This window comes from Microplitis mediator, chromosome 4 (assembly GCF_029852145.1).
Source record: "Microplitis mediator isolate UGA2020A chromosome 4, iyMicMedi2.1, whole genome shotgun sequence".
Lineage (NCBI taxonomy): Eukaryota > Metazoa > Arthropoda > Insecta > Hymenoptera > Braconidae > Microplitis > Microplitis mediator.
In genome coordinates, this window is record NC_079972.1 from 13,853,653 (window position 1) to 13,863,288 (window position 9,636).

General features: G+C 33.1%; 1 long non-coding RNA gene across 1 annotated transcript; it reads left to right on the plus strand.

Annotated features, from left to right (window-relative positions):
• The first annotated feature begins 6,722 nt into the window (after window positions 1-6,722).
• On the plus strand, window positions 6,723-9,397 carry LOC130667001 (uncharacterized). The gene is made up of 4 exons (XR_008989780.1): window positions 6,723-6,759; window positions 7,850-8,033; window positions 8,113-8,271; window positions 9,200-9,397. It is a non-coding gene; the product is annotated as an uncharacterized LOC130667001 (long non-coding RNA).
• The last annotated feature ends 239 nt before the right edge of the window (window positions 9,398-9,636 follow it).

A 9,636-nucleotide genomic window follows, 5' to 3' on the forward strand; every position in this document is an offset into this window, starting at 1 on the left:
AACAACTACCAGCAGACATCGGCCACTTAAAAGTGTACCAGTGGAGTGCCGCAAGGTGGTGGTCAACGGTTTTGCTATAGTCTGACCATTCACCACAACTACAGTCCACCGTAGTAACATAAGAGACCGTGTAAACCAGCTCACACATTCACACACACACAGACATCGATCCCCCTCAAGTGCCATCACTCCCGCGTATTCATCCCCCTCTATATTATTTTAAATCCCCACTGAAGCTCGCGGGTCACGCCCAGAACACTTTGTAAAAGACCAATAGCAAAGCCAGCATGGCGCCACCAGCGTAAACCGCGGAATCCACGAGCTGCCTCTTGATACCATCAGACCCTTCTATTCTTCAGATTCCTCCTATTCCTACAGACTCAACTTCCCACCCTCTTTTTAATACTTTAACACTTCATTTTTCGCACTTCGTCTCGAAAAAATTCATCCCTTTATTTTTTTTAAAATTTAATTTCACTTTTTTTTTATCGCGATTTATTTCATTGGAGCTCGTGATAATTTTATTAAAAAACTAGATCGTTTTAATTGACAAGAAAAATATTACAGCACTGACAAGAAATATGTAATAATTAAACGGTAAAATAAATATTGCATATTTGTCCAGGTGTGTCGTGTCCTGGATCCACTGTAGGGATCGCAAGTCGATCATCAACTGACAACTACCCTCGTGACGATGTCTACGGTGGCTTGTCATTCTATTGTTTTATTTCTTGTCTATTATTATTATCATTATGATTTTTATTTTTTTTTTTTTCCTATACCAGAGTCTTATCTTGCGCAGCTCCGTTAGTCGTGAGTGCTATCGAATCTCCGACACGTTATGTGATAGCCGGAAAACAGTCACACGCTTCAGTGAATTAATCTTGATAGCGAATAAAGTTCATTGATGTTCTTGACTATCACACACGTGGTTATCGATAAAAAATAAATAAATATATACGTGTCTGCTCGCTATATTTTATTTTTAATTCCCGAGTTTACTGACTTTTATTAAGAGAACGAAGAAAATAAACAGAGAAATGGGCAAAATAAATAAACAAAAAATATTAAATTTAAAAAACACCCGCGACTTATTTAAATTACGCGCCTTACTGGATTATCCATTTAATTAAGAACTCATTTCACGGATTAATTCCGTACGCGGATGGTCTGCGGAAAAATTCCACTACACGCAAAGTTTTTGCTCGTTATTTTTTTTGTCAATTATTTAAATAAAATGAAATAAAAAAATGGATAAGTAAATTTATAAAAAAATATGTCAAGTGTACAGTTAGTGCTAACGAGGTCTTTGAATAATAAAGTATCTGGTAACGTTAAAAATAACTAGCAGTCATTAAAGTTTATTCTATTAAATTGTCCCGGTAATTTTGTTGTTTACTAAAAAAAATATGAAATATATTCATCTTTAAAAAAAATACTCTTATATAAGAGGACAATTTTTTACCGTAATAAATTTTTTCACATGACGGTTCTGTGCTCGTTATTTACATTTAAATTATTTTAATAATTTAATTATATTTTTTTTCTCGGCTATCGTAATATTTTTTATGATGCGTAAAACAATAATCCAGTAAACGTAACAGGAACCTCTGGTCATAACGAATATACTGGAAACATCATCACGCATTGCCATGGAAGTATACACGCAATGATCGTGGCATTGACGCTGGTCAGGAGCTAAATCGACGGCAATTTCGTGTAGAGTTTCGTGCGACACAATTTATGAGAGAAGATCTGCACGAAATAAACTCAAGATACCTATGCCGCATTTTTTTAAAAATTATTTCGCCCACAGTCACGTGCATCCGCCTCTACTACTTGCAGTAGATACGGCCGTCATACTCAGACACAAAAATTAAATTTTTTTCCGTGTGACCCAAATTTTTTTTACTTTCGCTTTAGAGGAAATTTTTTAAAAAATAAAGAAAAAATAATAATGAAAAAAAATTTGATTATTTTGAATTAAAAAATATTTTAGCTCCAAAGGCATGCGCTTTCGCCATCTAGCGGACGTTCATTGAATTATTGTTGTTATTGAAACCCTGCGATTACCCACAGAAATTTCAACCCCAATCCAGAAATTTCTGGTAGAAAAAATTGTCTAATTAAAATTAATAAAAATATTATTTTTAATTATTAATTTACTGGAGTGAATTAAAGTGGTCAAGGCTATTGGTACTCAGTGCGACGTACAATTGATAAAGCTCAAGTGTTATGTTACGAAATAAGATGATTGATGATTAAAAAAATAACAAAAGCACAGTAAACAATAGAAAATGAGACTTAATTATAAAAATGATTGTTTGGAAACTAAAACCTGCAATCAGGGCTGCAAGTAGTGCGGCAACTGATGCAGCGATACAACAATAACAACAACAACAACTATAACAATAACTACCTTGTGCTGTACACCAGCAGCGCGTTTATAATTGCGTGCCACGAATAATAATTGCTCGTATATAGCTATCTGCGTACACAGAGTCATGTTGTTAATTCCTAGAGGTACGTGACTAATTTTAGGCACTGTAGTGGCCTCTTGTGTCACTCAACAGTTCACGGAAATGTTTAAACATGCAAGGACACCTTTTTTTTATTTATATTTTAAAAAATTAACACCTGAATAAATAATAAATAATTTGCAGAGCGAACGCGGATTAAATCTAAAGTGAATTCAAAGTTTTATTCCCTCGAAGAGAAATTCACTTCATAGGGGATTTTATCTTAACATTAAAATTCCAGACCGAAGGGGATGCGGATTTCAATAAAATCAACATCACTCCGAAAGATTTTTTTTTAAACTCCGGAACTCCGAGTGACAGTGAATTCGAATTTAAAGAAAATCCGAAATCACTTTGAATTTTTTAGTAGGGGAGGGAGGGGCAAAAGGGGGTACTGAAGGAAATACCAAGTTTTCGAGGACTCAAATACGTTAAATCTTTTTTTTTTTAATGATATTCAAAGTAAATAGAATAAATTTTCAGTTATCGTTGAAAAAAAAAAATTTTCATTTCTGCGGGCAAAATGGGGTACCCCCTAAAAAAGGTAAAAAAAAAAAATTTCTGGATTTTAAACGAATTTGATTAAGTTGAATTTTTTTGTAAGTAATTTACATGAAGAAAAATTATATTTTACATTTTTATTGGATATAAAAGAAGAAAAAAAATTTTTAATAGTTTTTATCATAAAACAAACGTCATTAATATTTTTCAACTGACAATTGATTTTTGAAAAAGTTTACCAAAAAAAATCAAAGTAACGCTTAATTATATTTACAAAAGTGATTTTGGAATGTTTAAAAACCATTTAAAATATAAAATTTTTTTTTTATAAGATTTTGGGGGTACCCCGTTTTGTCTACCCTACCCCCTTTTGCCCTCCCTTCCCCTAACTCAAGCGTTGGAATAAATTTTTATTTAAAAATCTAAAATGACAACGAATGAGTCTATCGCGAGTCAAAACAAACCCCAAAAACAATAAAACTAGTATATATTTGTTTGGATGGAGTAGAGTAGATCAAATGACCCGTAACATTTGTAAGTGAGGGGTCAATTTCAGTAGCAGGTCGTATTACCCCATAGATTGACTAACGTCCACTCAATTCGTATCACCCAGTCACGGGAAATTTAACCTTCTATACAAATAGATCCGCTGGCGGAATTCCCGATGGAAGCCAGTGGTCGATTTAACGCACAACTGTTTCCGAAATTTATAAAATGTTTAATCAATTACCGTTTATCTCTGGGGAGTTGAGCTTAATGATAATGAATTTTAAGGAAAATTGTAAAAGTTAATCGATAACAATTTCTGTTATTTGAATTTAAAAATTCAGCGATTTTAAATTAGAGATGAAAGTTTTATGTGACACGCTACATTACTCGATCATTGTTATAATTATCGATATAATATTGCACGACATATTTTACCCTTTAATTTTACAAATTAAAAGTTCCACTATCACGTGTGAATTTATGGAAAATGTCGTGATAAAAGTTTGACGAGCGTGACTATTTTATATATATAAAAAAAAATAACAATCATTAAATTTATTGTAATCTATGAGAAATAATAATTTTCTCAAAGTAGTTACAGAAATTATTCAAATTATTTATTTTAAAAAATGGCGGGAATAAAAATTATTGAGGACAATTTTAAAAATTTAAAACAAATAATTAACTTTTGAGTTGGATATAAATTTGATGTAATATGATATTATTTTGATTATGGGTATGATTGCAGAACGATTTGGGAACTCGAAAATAAAATGGCGGTACGCAAGACAATAAAAATATATTTTAGTGAGAGAGCGAATAAAGGGAGTGAAACTGGTAAGAAGCAACTGTGGCAATATTCGTTAAATATATATATAGATATGTGTATAAAAGAGTATTTCTATACCGGTAAACCTGTAATTACTCCCTCCGGATTCTGTCCACGGGGGCATTACCACAAACGCGTCTTATATTGTTATTATAATGAACATGGATAAATAGTAGCCCGGCGGTACGTGATCGGCGCAATTACGAGTCTTATAATAATTCCGTTGGGCCCAGGATATGGAAAGGGCGAGATATTGGACGAGGTGGAACATAAACGGTGGATGGAGAACCAGAATGAATATAACCGAGTATAGTTGAGCGAGCGGGCACACATTGATGATGGAAGCGAGAGGAAAGAGGGAGGAGGATTCTTCAGCGTCCAGGGCTTATAGTTACTAAATTATAAGAAATTATGAGAGAAGAAATTGGTAGTCTAGCCCGCGAGTGATTGACAGGCCGGTCTGCAAGCATCCTACGGGTCTCCGACCCTCGGCATCGTCGCCGTCATCGTCGCATCATCTTTTCACTCACTCCAGCAAGGCCGTCTGTGATGCGGTCGGTCCCTCGATTTTTGTCCCAAGATAATCCGATTATTAGGGCCGGCAACACACAAAGACTGACCAGCCCAGAGTTTAAACACTTCCGGAGAATTGACATCCAGGCTCTTGGAAAAGTTTTTATATTTTATTTCATAAATTATTCAATTTATTTATATTTCCTAGCGGTTTTTACTTTTTGACGACAAGATGGCGGAGATGCGGCACCGAAATGGCGGCCGCGAGGCTGCTACCGGATGTCAAGTCGAGTTCCACGTAATCAGGAGGTGCGATAATTATTAAATTGCAACGAGAGACTAAATATGGGGAGTGATTCGATAGAGCAAAAGGATAAAAGTTGAAGTACACGAATAGTAAAAAAAACAAAATAAATAAATATATTTTTTTTTTTTGCTCATGTACTGCGCACTGATGGGCTCTCGGTACTCTCAAGGTCACTCGGAAAATGAGAAACCACGAGACTGCTCGGCGACCACTCTCACGGCCCCTGGAGCTCCAACTAATACCACATTTATGTAAAAAAAAAAAAAAAAAAAAATCATGTTCATCATAAAAAAAGACAAACCTTATTATTACACATGAGTTTTTTTAGACCGAAGGTCTCGAAGATTCCAACCGTGTATTTTTCCGTCGTCTTTAAAAATTTCCACGGGAATTTAATAATAAATTTTTTGTTTAGAAAATTGCAGCGAATAATTTCTCAGGATTGGCTGCAGATAAATTGTATCTGAGTTGTCAGAGGAAATAATCTTGTGAGTGCATCTCTTGAGTAATAAACTCAAGTCTTACTGCACCCTCAAGGGAAATAGAAATGATAGAAATAAAATATATATAAATAAAAAGACAGACGTAGTTTCAGGAAGGGCAGAGCAATCGAGGTAATTCGTTAACAGCCCAATTGGATGTTATAAAACCCTCTATGTATGGTACTTTTATTTTTCGTCGACATAAACTTTAGCTGTCTTAAACATTAAAGTGAAATAAAGTCCCAATAAAAATCCACGCCGACGTCGATACCTTCAGGCGATTTTAAAAAATTATTTTTTATTTCTATTCGCATTATTTTTTTTTTAGACTTTCTTTCCGTTGCTGGCGCGTTTATATTTCATTATTATAATATATTCTCAAAAGTTAGCGATCGAACGACGATGAGATCCAGGTTTGACAGGGAAATAACTACTGCCGCAATTACATGGCGATTATAAAACCCTCGATATGTATTCGCCAGACAGGAAATCGGCGGCGAGACTGAATATTTTTTAAAAGCTTGATCGTTCTAACCATCGACAGGATCTCGAGTTAAAAAAAAAAAATGGACTCAAATATTTTTTTAAAGAAGTCGCGCATTTTATTTTTTTTTTTCCTATTCCTAGAAATTTTTTATCTCAAATTACCGGCTAATTGCACCGACTAGTTTTACGCATAATTATTTTCGATAGGCGCAACAATTATTGTAATCGATGTTGGTTAGAAACTAAGTAAAGTGTAAATGAACTGGGAAAAAAATTCAGCGGACATTTTTTTTCAAACGCCAGCGAATTTTTTAAATTTCATGCATCGGAATAATAGTTTCGATTATGTAATGGTCATAAAAGATGGAAGAGGCCTTGGGAAAATGTCTTGACGAGTTTCTCAAAGAGACCCACGTGCACCCCGACTAATAGCGACTATTAACCTGTTAATTATCGGCTAGCGTTTTCAATAGACTGAATAATAATAATAATATTAGCAGTCGCAATCGTTAATAAGCATTGTCACGGTGCCCCAGTTCGCAAATTATTAAAAGAATAAAAGACAGAAGCGACTTCTTGGTCGCGTAAGTTGCAGCCGTCTTTCGTTACTTCAAGGAGATTACGTCCGTCAATGTAAGACAATTATTTAATTACTTGAGATCTACTGGAAAATAGTATAAACCTTTCATAACTCATTGCGAAAATTACTCCTCGTAATAAATGTCTTTTAAATTATTATATTTTTTAATTGAAATAAATTATTGCGCAATAAATTTTTGACAAGAACATTAATTGACATTTCGAAATTAATTTTTTCTACTCGGAATTTTGTTTCAAATTTTCGCGCATTAATTTAAATTAGAGATTAATTTTTTCTACTGGAAATTTTGTTTCAAATTTTCGCGCGTTAATTTAAATTAGAGATTAATTTTTTCTACTCAGAATTTTGTGTCAAATTTTCGCGCTTTAATTTAAATTAGAGATTAATTTTTTCTACTCGGAATTTTGTTTCAAATTTTCGCGCGTTAATTTAAATTAGAGATTAATTTTTTCTACTCAGAATTTTGTGTCAAATTTTCGCGCTTTAATTTAAATTAGAGATTAATTTTTTCTACTCGGAATTTTGTTTCAAATTTTCGCGCGTTAATTTAAATTAGAGATTATTTTTTTCTACTCGGAATTTTGTTTCAAATTTTCGCGCGTTAATTTAAATTAAAGATTAATTTTTTCTACTCGGAATTTTGTTTAAAATTTTCGCGCGTTAATTTAAATTAGAGATTAATTTTTTCTACTTGAAATGTTGTCCAAATTTTCGCGCGTTAATTTAAATTAGAGATTAATTTTTTTCTACTGGGAATTTTGTTTCAAATTTTCGCGCTTTAATTTAAATCAGAGATAAATTTTCGTTGACTAAAATTTAATAGCTGAGTCCCGAGACTTTTATATATTTTTAAATAAATTTTTCTACCGCAGTATTTACGAATAAAAGACAAAATAAAGAAAGGAAACGATGATGACAATAGAAGGCGGAGTTTTTTTGCAGACTGAATTGAGGACTCGAAAAAATATAACATTGAAAACTAGTGAGTTTTTAAAAAACCGGATGCTTCTCACCCGCAAACCACTGCAGAATATCTCAGCGTTTCTATAATAAAACCCTAAGATTACGATTGTGTGCACCAGAGAAAAAAATATAAAATGAATAAAACATTGATATCGGCAGGGTACAGTCGAGGTTACCCTGGCAAGGGGATACAGAATAGTTGCCAATGAATACTCTCACGGGTGATGTTGATGTTGATGTTGATGCCAGTAGCAGCGAACATCACGCTACAGCCCGAGGAATTTTCTCATTCAGCTTCCCTTATTACTCATTCTGTCTCTCACGTTTCAGATTCTCCCCAATCGTACGTTAAATTATAATCGACTTGCTACTGCAGTAGATCAAATGTGAGCTATATATATTTATTTATAAACCACCTACAGGATTCAAGGGTCTGCAGCAAAAAGGTCCTTGGACAAGAATAATTACGTAGAAATCGGTCGCTCTCCCTTTGGGATTTGTCTCGAGGCTTAAATTCATCTCAGCACGCAAGAGTAATTCGCCAAAGTGTCCTAGACACTAAATACCAGCTTCTGTACAGAGTATATATATATTAGGGTGGCGCAAAAAAACCGACTATTTTTTTTTTTTTCATTCTCGCATGAAAATTTGTTGGTTTACGATGTTTTAAGAAGCCTCTCCACAAATCAGCTCGATAAAAAATTTTTAAGAGGTCGCTCACGAATTTTGAAAATATCGAAAATGATCGGAATTCGGATTTTTATTTAAAAAATTTTTTTTTTCTCGTGGCAGCAATAGTTTATATTTGTAAAATCATGACTATGCTGAAAATTTCAGCCCAAAATATAAATATTTAAACGGCGCTCAAGAATTTCGAATATTAACTGATAATATGTAATTAATAGTTTGAATTAGTTTTTATAACTCAATTGTTGTCATTTCCCTTAAATATAACTTTTGCATACCCAAAAATATACAGAACAGTCTTAAACAATGAAATTGGGTAAGTTTTGAATAAGCGAAAAAACCTACAAATTGAATTAAAAAATAAAAAAGTATGTAAATAACTTATTATTTCTATTTCTCGGGTTATATTTCCATTCATTGTCATGCAAATTGATGGTGAAAAAATCGAGAAGCTTTATTATTAATATTTAAGGGTCGCTCAAAAACGTCCAAGAGACTGCGCTCGGAAACATTCAAAATTCTTGAGCGCCGTTTAAATATTTAAATTTTGGGCTGAAATTTTCAGCATAGTCATGATTTTACAAATATAAACTATTGCTGGCACGAGAAAAAAAAAATTTTTTTAATAAAAATCCTACTTTCGATCATTTTCGATATTTTCAAAATTCGTGAGCGACCTCTTAAAAATTTTTTATCGAGCTGATTTGTGGAGAGGCTTCTTAAAACATCGTAAACCAACAAATGTTCATGCGAGATTGAAAAAAAAAAAATAGTCGGTTTTTTTGCGCCACCCTAATATATATATATATATAAATAAAACAGGTATGAAAACTCATCGCTGCAAAGGTACCAGGCAACCAGGTTTTAAAATTTTCCACTGCGGCTTTGAACATAAATTTCTTTATTCTTCATAAATCTTGCAAGCCGTCCACTAGATTGCGCATGAAACAATTGATATAAAGTTTTTTTCCATTAAAACAGAATTTATAATGTCGAGGTCGAAAGTATCAGATTCAAAGCCGGCGGTGGTGTACGCTTTGATAACGTAATAAATATATATAAAATATAAAAATGTTTCTCTTTATTTTTCTATCAACTTTCCTAATCGTATGTTGCGCTACTGTTACATTATATTTTTTAAATATTAACGTCATACATCGTGCCACTGGAATTTTATCACAAACTTTTTACTATTACATATATATTATATATGTGTATCACACAAGAGATTCACGCAAGCAGATGTGTACAATATTCAC